The following is an 11,785-nucleotide window of genomic DNA, read 5'->3' as shown; positions in this document are numbered from 1 at the left end:
CCCCAATATTTTGAAAAATATGACACATTTCATCTAATCTAAAATGCCAGTGATTTTGAGATGCATCCCAGTTTTGAGGATGTTACAACAAGAAAAAAAGAGTATCTTCAAATCTATGAAATTGTATGCCTCCTTTTATATCTATAAAATGCTTTGCAAATGCGAGCAACTATTATTAGGAGCTAATAATGGTCCTGGGTTTATTAATCAAAGAGACATGGTAACTTTTAGTTAGTTGTTGCACACCTCTCATATTGCTCAGGAGGAAAACTGAGGCTATAAGGAGGAAAGGACTTCTCTATGGCTCCAAGGGAAAGGGAAGGCGTCTGCCACCCTAGAAGACTCCCTTCTATTACAGTCTTGCCCCAAATGGGTTAAGAGAGGACTTAGGCCAGGGAGGGCTTACTACACAGTCTGGGTGGTAGGAGATTAAAGTTTTCAAAGGTCAAGATAATGTTCCTTCCCACCAATCCCATCCCAAGATATTTTCAGTCATTGCAATAGCTACATTCATTATCTCAGATTCATGATTACATGAACACAATAGCCAGATCAGAATCATGACAGGCTCAGAAGCCTATGGTAAATGGAATTTGAATACTAAATCTAAAGAATATTGTTCATCTTGGGTTTGAATTAAGAACAAAGAGAAATGGAAGTCAAGATGAAAATACCTGTAATTCTATCTTTAATTTATTTGACATTTCACTTTTTTGCTTAATTATGTGTTTTGTTTTGTTGCTAACTAGTTAGGCTTTTGCTAGTTCATCTCAACAGATGCCCACTCCACGTTCAGAGAAAATGTAGGTAAATGTAGGGCCGGGCACGGTGGCTCACGCCTGTAATCCCAGCACTTTGGGAGTCCGAGGCAGGTGGATCACGAGGCCAGGAGATCAAGATCATCCTGGCTAACACGGTGAAACCCCGTCTCTACTAAAAATACAAAAATGTTAGCCAGGTGTGGTGGCGGGCGCCTGTAGTCCCAGCTGCTCGGGAGGCTGAGGCAGGAGAATGGCATGAACCCCGGAGGCGGAGCTTGCAGTGAGCCGAGATCACGCCACTGCACTCCAGCCTAGGTGACAGAGAGACTCCATCTCAAAAAAAAAAAAAAAAAAAGAAAAGAAAAGAAAATTTAGGTAAATGGTAAAACTTTTTTTACATCCTTTGTAATTCTGTGACCACTGAGAGAGTGACAAGTTTCATAAAACAAAGCTGGAAAAATCAATTACAAATTAGGAAACTCAGTCACACATGAGTTTGAGAATACCCTTCAGAGAACTTCCAGGAGGGAAAGAAGATCTCTTTTATTCCAAGGGCATCAAAGTTTGGAAGCCAGCAAGAGTTCCTTGTAAAGTCTGCTGACCAAAGGTCCAGAGCAAGGTTTCTCAAATGGAGGTGGGGGATGATTTTGTCCCCAAGGGGATATCTGGCAATGTCTGGAGACATACTTGGTTGTTACAACTTGGGAGATGTGCTACTGGCCTCGAAGTAGGTAGAGGCCAGGGACACTATTAAACATCCTTCAATTCATGGGGCAGCTGCCACCACATAAAAAATGTATCTGGCCCAAAACATCAATAGTGCCAAGGTCAAGAAACCCTGTCCCAGAGAGACAATCATTTATTCAGCAAGTATTTAGTGTAAGCAACTTACTGTGAATCCCAGTTTGTTACTGACTAACAGGGTATACTGGGCAACTCTCTAAGCCCAATTTTTCACATCTGAAAGGTGAGGGAGACAATAATCACAGCTATGTTACAGGGTGAGTGTTCAGTAAGTGGTGGCTGCTCTCTTGCCTCTGAGCTATGCTGCTTACTAGGTCCATGACTTTGGGCAAGTTATTTAAACTTTCTGAGACTCTATTTCTTTATTTGTAAAACAGAGCTGTATAAAGTACTGTGGGGGCTCATAAGAGACTTGAAAATAGGTTTCTGCCATTATGAGATGAAGTGGGAAAGTGCCAAGATGAGAGAAATTACCCTTGTGGGGACTGCAGGCTTGGCGGAAGGTGAAGTTCTTCTCTAGCTTTGATTTCACTCCCACCCCCTTCTGGCTTTCTCCATTCTGCAGTGGTCTGGTGGTAGATGAGTGTGCCAAGGAGCAGATATGCCAATGTTCTTGCAGTTGAGATGTCACATCAAACAGGAACTTAAGAGAAGGCCATGAAAAGTCACTTGTACCTACAAATATCTGTCTAAAATAGGAGACTGCTTCCTGAAAGGATAACTGATCCTAAAGCACTGCATGGGATCAAGGTGACAACCAATTCTAATCAACAAATATTATGATATCTCTATTATGTACTACGCACAAGGCTAATCAGTGAAGATGTAAAGGGAAATAGAAGGAAAGGGAATAAGAGGGAATTCATATTGAGCCCCTAGTCTGTCCCAGATGCCAGGAGAGGGGCTATGGTATCCCATTTTCTCTTCACAATATCCTATTATATTTGTCAGGCTTCTCCAGAGAAACAGAACCAATAGGAGAGAGAGAGAGAGAGAGAGAGAAAGAAAGAGAGAGAGAGAGACTGTTTGTGTGTGTGTGTGTATGTGTATATATATATATATAGAGAGAGAGAGAAAGAGATTATAAGGAATTGATTCACATGATTCCTAGCTGAGAATTCCCAAAATCTGCAGTCAGCAAGCTGGAAACCCAGGACAGCTGTTGTATAGTACCAGTCCCAAGGCCAACAGACTTCACACCCAAGAAGAGTCAGTGTTTCAGTCCGAGTCTGAAGGCCAGAAAAGACCAATGTCCCATTTCGGCAGTCAGGCAGAAAGAGCTCCCTCTCGCTCAGCCTTTTTGTTCTATTCAGGCCTCCAACTGATTAGATGAGGTCCACCCATATTAGGGAGGACAACTTGCTTTACTCAGTCTGTCAAGTCATATGGTTTTTAAAAATTGACAAATAATAATTGTACATATTCATGGGGTACAGTGATATCTCAATACATATAATGTATAGTGATCAGATCAGGGTAATTTTGTATCCTTTAACAAATCTCTGTATATCTCTCCCTTCCCCTTACCCTTCCCAGCCTCCATTTGTTGGGTGTAGTGACATGGACCTGTAGTCCCAGCTACTCAGGAGGCTGAGTCAGGAGGTTTGCTTGAGTCAGGAGTTCTGGTCCAATCTGGGCAACATAGCAAGACTCCCACCTGTTTAAAAAATACATACAGATTAAAAACACTCTCATAGATATACCCAGAAATAATATTTGCCCAGACCAAATGTCTGGGCACCCCCACCCTACTCCATGGCCAAGTCAAGGTAACACATAATATTAACCAGCATAATATTCCTATGAAGTAGGAATTATTGTGTGTATCACTATACTCAATTTACAGGTAAGGAAAAGGGACTTAGTGAAATAAGTCCCTTGCCAAATTCATACAGTTGCAAAATCAAAACATAAAACTAATTCTGTCTTACTCCAGAGTCACTCTGAAGTAAGACATGCCCTTCCCAGTCATTCTCTCCACTCTCAAACCATTATAATCTACAAATGTGACGCTGAGCAAGTTCTTTTCCTCTCTAGGCTTCAGTTTCCACATGTGAAAAATGATGGTTTTGAACTAGATTATCTCAGAGGTTCCCTCTAGCTCTCACCTTCTCTGACTTTACTTAAATTGAGTTTTTTAAAATCTCTGGTATTGGTATTCTTTCAACACATTGTCCAGAAGTCATTTTGACAGAAACCCTCCTTCTGACTTGACAGTATGGTTAATTTGCAAGTGAAAAGTGCTTTCTACAAGGTGAAATAGAAAACTGGGAAAGTTGTCAATTAGCTAATAGCAATGGGGATAAGCATGTGAGCCTGTGAGTGTGCATGCATGAGTGTATATGTGGTAGGTGGAGATAAATCTTAATGGTAAAACTAGACAAATTATTTCTTCTAACCCTCTACCAAAAATCTATTAGCTTATGATGTTTTGTCCACAGCTTTTTAAGTCAATAGAAATGAATATCCTCTCCTACATCTGATTGTACCATCATGGAGGCAAACCAGATAAATTACTGTCAATATCTGGCCAATTAACTTACTCAACAGAGAGCTAATAAGCACATACTATATGCCAGGTACTTCTCTAGGTACTCAGGGGATAAAAGATCAATATGAGATACTCTTCAGTTCTCAAGGAGCCTGTGGTGTACTAACATACTTGGGGATGGGAATTGAAAGTGAATCAAGCATTCTCTTGTGCAGGATCCCAGCTAACCCATCCTGGCATCCAGTACTTTAGAGCTTTCAAAGCACTTTCACATCCACCATCTCACTTTGATGCTCTCAGGAGCCGTGTGAGGTAGGTGGGGAAGATTTCATGAACTTCTTTTTATAGATGAGGAAAATGAAGCCTTATTAGAAATTAAGTGACTCAGGTGCTGGTTAGCGAGTGGCAAAACCAGAACCTACATTATTGGGTTATGTTGACTCAAGAGTCAAATGCTCTTTTCCCCAGTTGTCTTCATATCTCTAGGCCCTGGCTGCCATCAAACGTTTGGTGGCCAGGTAAAGGTGTTTCCTGGAAATATATCCCCTGGAAAACATTCCATTTAGAAGGACAATTCAGGTGAATAATTCAGTCTCTAATTTTTACAAAGGAAAAAGTTCCTTTCACCTCAGTATAAACTCCAAGAAAACCTAATGAAGATGTCAGCACAGGCAACCATGTTGGGAGAAGTTCCCACATTGACTTTGTGCACTTTAAACTTGCATGCTGTTTTGGTTTTTTGCCCACGCAGGTCAATGTCAAAATACTGGCGAGACTGGACCACAAGTGGTATGGCAGTGCTATTTCCTGTTCCAGAGGTAGTGCTTTTTCAATGCATCCTGGATGCTTGACATTGTATTCCACTCTATTGTATTCCCCTGATCTCTTCACTCCTTGTGAGTTCTACCTGTGTCCCTGGTGACCTGGGCATCCATGGCTTCTTGCTGCCTCCTTCTAGCTGGGTAGCCATGTTGCTTCACACACTGGGATACAGTTTCTTCATCTGTAAAATGGGAAAATAGTATTAGAATACAGGAAGTATAACCTATCAGCGTACATGAGCATGGGATTGGGAGACACTAACACATTTAGGAATGAGGAAAGGGCCTAAAAAATTTATTCTTGGTTCCTCAAATAAGGTATTAGCTGTTTTGTCTAGGCAAGTGACTTCACCTCTCTCAATCCCAGTTTCCTCATCTGTAAAATGGTATCATGGAACTAAAGTCTCTCTAAGACCCACTCAACACTGGGATTCCATGACTCAGCAAGTGGAAATGAACACATGACTTCTAACTGTCCACTCCTAGAGTGGAAGGCACTGAAAACAGAGGGGAAAAAGAGGAGGGTGAAAAATACGGGGCAAGAAAGCACAGGAAGAGCATGTTTTATTTTTTTTTCTCTTTCTTGGGAGAAAGAATAGACTGAAAACACAGAAGTCAATTTAATTAAACTAAAATAAATGGATTCTCAAAAGAAAAATGTTAAATGTAGTTCAATCAAAAGATAAGGTCTGTCAGCACTGCTACTGTCAGAGAACATCAGCTAAGCTCCCGGATCCCTGGATAGAGAATTAGGAGGGCACTAAGTGAAACCACAATAATCAAGTTGCTATTGTAGGACTGGGTTCAAAGAGCCAGAGTGCTGAGGAGAAGATGCTTACAACATCATGTCCATCTGCACAAGCAAGTCATTTCTGCTCCTTGGAGACTCCAAGTAGCAGAATCAGTTAAACTTGCCTGGTATCCATGCAATAAAATAGGTTGTGGAAGACGGAGCTTGGAATAGTCATGGCCCCAAGAAGATTATATGAGTTGATCCATATCAGATTATTTAAAGCTCAGTTACATCATTTAAAATAGTGAAAAATTAAAACCTATCCAGAGGTCTATTAATGGGGAGATTACTATATAACCTATGGCACGCCACTGGGATGGTGGAGTAGGGTGGATGGGACAGACTGACCCTGACCTGCCTGAAGCACAGAGCTCCAGTTAGGTACTTTCTTCATTTTCTATATATTATGATTTCACATTCTAGAAAATCTTTCTGGCTGTGGAGAGACAGCCCCTCCTGGAGCTAGCCAATTCTTAGAGATAACAAATGGCTCAACCAGGAAACTGCCTTTGATATGCAAGCTAACCAAACCAGAGCCAGGAGCCCTGCCTCTTCTATCTGGCCCATACGTCACAGGACGCAATATCCCTCTGCCTTAATCATCTCAGGGCCAGGTACCAGGCAACTAGGCCCCATCCCTATAGCTTAGAGCCTGTCAGAATTATACAAATTAGAAAATCCTAAGCCAATCACCTGTTCTGCTTTCCCTTTCCCAAGGAAACCCCAATGATAGCCATGGCCTAAACACTCACCTCATTCCTGTGTTTGCCTCCAGATGACCCTGGTGCTTTCCCACATGGTCCTGTGTGGTGTGGTGTGCCTCCTGCCTCTGGGACCTGGGAAGATAATCAACTTTGTTTCTTCCTGAGCCTCTCCTGGCTGCATTTGACTGACCATGTCACTAAAAAAATACAAAATGGTAGGTGAGGGCCAGTGTGGCTTGTGGGATGGACTGTAGCCCAACACGACTTGTTATTAACTGCCCCATATCTATCCATCCTCTACCCTCCCCACATACATGCCCCACAGCTAAGTCCTGTCCTGTTTTCTCTGTTTATCTTAGTGATATCCCAATTGCCCCAATTCCCCCAAGCTCCTAAGTTAGGAACTTAGTCATCATGTCCCCTTTCTCTGTCTCTCACTCTCCATGTCCAGTCATTTGTCAGTTGCTTCCTTTAAAATCTCTTTTGAATTTGTTTCTTCCTTTCTATTTGATAGCTCTTTATCATTTAAACTGATCATTGCAATCGACCTCCCAACTACTCATCCTGCCTCCAGTTCTCCTTTCTTTTCAATTCAGCCCATATACCCATTTTAAATGAACCTTCTTAAAATACTACATTCCCCAAATCCCTTTTCTGCTCAAAACTGTCCAGTGCTTGCCTTTGTCCTCTGGATGAATTCCTGACTCTTTAGCCTGTATTTCAGGGCCTTCCATGAGCTGATCTTTGTTTGTCTAACCTCAGCCCCCAATGTACACCTATGTTTTGAAAACAGGGGAAGCACAACTTATGAGAAGGGAGGCCCTGACTAGAGATAGTGTCTGGTTTGAACCATTACCAGCTGAAGTGTCCAGTGTTCTTACTCATGGCATTTTCCCACTCACCTTCAGAAGAGAGAAGGAAATCCGAATAACACCGCACACTAGTGCTGGGCTCTACAGCTTATGATGTCATTTGCATATGCCATCACATTGTGAGTTGCAACAGTCAGTAGGCATTATTATCTTCATTTCAGAGATGAGCAGCCTGAGGCCCAAAAAAGGACAGTGACTTGCTCAAAGTCACACAACTAAGAAATGATGGAGCCAGTACCCTCTTTTCAATGATTTCGGCCAATATCCTTTATTCCCTTGCTTCACTGTCTACACTCTACTTCATCTCATCCCCAAAATGGCCACACTTGGACTGACTTCACTGTTGCCTTTCTCACTCCTTACAGCAGCATCATGGAGTGCTCCTAGAAAAACTCACCTGGCCATGCAGGTCCTCCCACTAAAGATTTGACCCATTTGCTCCCAGGCACCTTCTCAAGACCTCCATCTATCAATTATGGTCTCATTCTCTTGTCTGGCTTTGTCTCCTTAGCAACAAAACCTGCTAACCAGCCCACATATTCCACAAAAAAAAAAAAAAAAAAAAAAAACAACCCTTTCTGAATCCTGTATCTCACTCTAGGTACTGTCATATCTCTTTCTTTTCTCAACAAAGTTTATTGAGAAAAATCATTGCTGGTCATTGCCTCCTTTCCCTCACTTTCCGTTCATGGTTTAGTCCATTGCAATTTTGGGTACAACCTCCACACTTATCTCTGAAACTGTTCTTAAGGCCAAATTCAATGAGCACATGTCAATTATCATCTTATCGGCCCTGACAGAAATGTTTAGTCAGGTTAACCTTCAATCTTGAAAGTCTCTCTTTGGCCTTTGCTTCCGGAACTCAACTCTTGCCTCATTTTCCATCTTCTTCTCTTGTGGTTTCTTTTTAGTCTCTTGCTCAGACTTGTCCTCTGTCTACTTCAACAAAATATGTAGCTATCCAGCTGCGAAGCAGCCTTGAGCAGTAGAGAGTTCCCCATCACTAGGAGAGTTGAGTCAGAGGCTACATAAGTATCTATACAGAGACATCATAGAAGAAATTCCTACACCAAGTGTTAACTTCAATTAAATGAACTTTAAAGTTCTTTCCAACCCTTAAATTGTATAAGTCTACATACGCTGAGTGCCAAGTAAGAGGTCTGGTGAAAGAAATGCTATCAGAATTAAAAGTGGGGGAAAAATTTTAAAAAAGTAAGTTACCCCATTTAAATTTGTTTGAATAACACTATGGCCATAAAAGATCACCCAGTAATAGGACAATGGCTGCTATTCATTTTTCTAACCAAGGACTTATTTGTCTTTGATGTTGAGATATCACTACTCGAATCTGGGCCTACCTGAAGGGTAAGAGGGCAGAAACGGAGAGAATCCTCCACTCTTTAACCTGTAACCTCATTCTCAAGTCTTTCCGACACTCGGGTCTTTCTCATCACCTCCACCACCACACAAAATCTTTCATGGATTAAAAAATCTGTAATCTATGAAAGAATTACAAGTGCCCTCTAGAGCTTTGGTGCCCATCTGTGGAAAACTGCTGTAGCTTAAGTTTTTATCTCCTATCTTTCAAGAATAGATTTATCTTTGGTGTCAGACTGCTTTTCTGATGTTATTCAGAGATTTGGATAGAATTTATTTTCAGAATTTGGGTCATATTCATGCTGCAGTTACCTTCACAGTGGAATTGCCGTTTAGAATTTTTAATCATATTTCTAGAATTAAAATTACAAGTTGATTTTACATCCCTGAATTCTGAACTCTGGCACCTTGAGCTGGTAAGGCTATCATTTTCTAACATTACTTTCAGTAGTCATAGCTGGGGGGTTTGCAGGTCATCCTCTTACTATAAAGCAACAAAATCACAATCTTACAGCTGGAAGTTTTAGAGTAAATTATCATCTGTATTCTGGATGCTCTTAGAGACATTTCAGTGTCTTTAAATAATTGTCTTTGGGTGTATCATCCAGGTTCTATTATTGTTATCTGTGGGAGGGTTTACACGACTACTTCACTTTTTTGACATTACCATCCCTAGGTCATTTAGGGCTGACGAAACAGAGACCTACGGGGCTCTCAATTAAAAGCATAGAGTGGGGAGAGGCGCTGCCGCCACGGCGGCCAAGCGAGCGCAGTCGGGGCGGGCGGCGGGAAGAAGCGGCGGGCCCGAGCTGGGAGGCAGCAGGGAGAGCGCACCCACCACCTTCCCTTCCCTCCTCGATGCGAGCGGGGGCGTCCCGGACTCCGCAGCTGCCAGAGGAGGGAGAGCCGGGCCGTCGCTTCGGAGCTGGGGCTGAGCAGCCCTCGGCGAGAGCGCGCCAAGACCGCTGCAGCTGCTAGCTGAGTTAAACCCACCCACAGTCATGGCCGAGGCCTTACCCAGGACCCTGGGGGAGTTGCAGCTGTATACAATATTACAAAAAGCCAATCTGCTTTCTTATTTTGATGGCTTTATCCAACAAGGTGGTGATGATGTCCAGCAACTCTGTGAAGCAGGAAAAGAGGAGTTTTTGGAAATCACGGCACTCGTGGGCATGGCTAGCAAGCCCCTTCATGTTAGAAGGCTACAGAAGGCTTTAAGAGACTGGGTCACAAACCCTGGGCTTTTCAATCGGCCGCTGACTTCCCTTCCTGTCAGTAGCATACCGATCTATAAATTACCCGAGGGATCACTGACATAGCTGGAAATATCCTGCAGTAGTTATGAAAGGAGTAGCAATGCCTGGGAACCTCATTTTAAAATCCCCAATTTTACCACCCAACTTTTTTACCACCCAATTTACCACCCAATTTCCCCAATTTTGCCACCACCTGTGTGCAGAGCTTGGGACAGGGGAAGTCAGATGTGGTCGGGAGCCTAGCACTGCAGAGTGCTGGTGAGTCCAGACTCTGGCAAGGCCACCATGCCACCAAGAGAGAGCACAGCCTCTCCCCAGCAGACCTGGGCTCCCACACGTCCCCAAAGGAGAGCAGCGAGGCACTGGATGCTGCTGCTGTGCTCTCTGTGGCAGAGTGTGTGGAGCGGATGGCCCCCACACTGCCGAAAAGTGACTTGAACGAAGTGAAAAAGCTGCTAAAAACCAACAAGACGTTGGCCAAAATGCTTGGTCACATCTTTGAGATGAACGATAATGATCCACGCAAAGAGGAGGAAATTTGGAAATACAGTGAATATATGGCAGATTTGACTCAAAGAGGAAGGATGGAAAACATCTCATGCTTCATGAGCTCACTGTTAATGAAGCGGCTGCTCAACTCTGTGTGAAGGATAATGCTCTTTGCCTTGGCTAGGCAGGTTTCTCGAGAAGTCACCTATAAATATACTTACAGAACCACCAAGTCAAAATGTGAAGAAAGAGATGAATTATCCTTGTAGAGGATTAAAGTGGAGGATGGGTTTCCAGATTTCCAGGATTCTGTGCAAACGCTCTTCCAGCTGGCTAGAGCTAAGAGTGAAGAACTCGCAGCTCTTAGTTCACAGCAGCCCGAAAAGGTGATGGCAAAGCAGATGGAGTTCCTCTGCAACCAAGCTGGCTATGAGAGACTGCAGCATGCCGAGAGGAGGCTGTCTGCAGGGCTTTACAGGGAGAGCTCAGAAGAGCACAGTCCTAAAGGCTTGACTTCCGATAACTCAGATGGACAAGGAGAAACACCTTTGAATCTCTGAATGCCTAATTTACAGAACAGACAACCCCATCATATTGTGGTGGATGGGGAGCTGAGCAGACTTTATCCCAGTGAGGCAAAGTCCCACTCATCAGAGAGCCTTGGGATTTTAAAAGACCAGCCTCACTCAGCTTTTACCTTAGAAAAGAAAGTCATCAAAACAGACCCTGAAGATTCAAGATAGCTGTGATTCTCTCACCGTTCTCTGGAAATGGCATCAGATTTAAGGATAATACTCCATCATAGAAATAAGCCTTAATAACCAGTGTTGCCTCATTCAGCTCAAACAGATTTCATAGCCAAAGCAAAAGGACTGATACAGTAGCCTGCAGAAACCAGGAAGATAAAACAACAGCCACAAAAGAGAAAATCAAAAGAGTGTTGCAATCTATAACAGTAACATTGATTCACTCACATTCCTGTGTTGAGTCATTCTATATGGAAAGGCTTACAAATCAATATTGTAAGCATTCATTATTTAAGAATGTACAATGCATTTGTGTAATTTATAGAAGTAAAATCTAGATGTTCAGACCTGTTTGGTTCAATAGATGTGGATACAGCTTATTTTACTTGAAATTTTGTTGTCTACTTTGTGTGTTTAACGTAAATATATGTCAGAGTTTAGAATCTTTGCCTGCAGTCATGAAAAAGAAAGCTTAAGTGATGTAGTTGTTGGCAAGATTGCAATGATTATGGAAAAATAGAAAGCAAATACTCAGTTTAAGCCAAGGAAAATATCATGGATTTAATATTTGATAAAACTGATTTTGTTTAACAGGAAATGTGTAGCATTCACTCATATAATATCTGGTTATCAGCGCACGTTTACACAATAAATACCTGAGCGGAGGAAAGTTAAAAAGATGAGCAATAGAGTAGAAAATATCTCTTAAACTAGTTGACCTAGTTTGTATT

The 11,785-nt window shown here is 42.3% G+C and overlaps 1 pseudogene; it reads left to right on the top strand.

Moving 5' to 3' along the window:
* Positions 1 to 9,564: 9,564 nt before the first annotated feature.
* Positions 9,565 to 11,256, top strand: LOC465908 (NGFI-A-binding protein 1-like; annotated as a pseudogene).
* Positions 11,257 to 11,785: the final 529 nt, after the last annotated feature.

This window comes from Pan troglodytes, chromosome X (genome assembly GCF_028858775.2).
Source record: "Pan troglodytes isolate AG18354 chromosome X, NHGRI_mPanTro3-v2.0_pri, whole genome shotgun sequence".
NCBI classification, from domain to species: domain Eukaryota; kingdom Metazoa; phylum Chordata; class Mammalia; order Primates; family Hominidae; genus Pan; species Pan troglodytes.
This window is presented reverse-complemented; position numbering and strand designations above follow the sequence as displayed.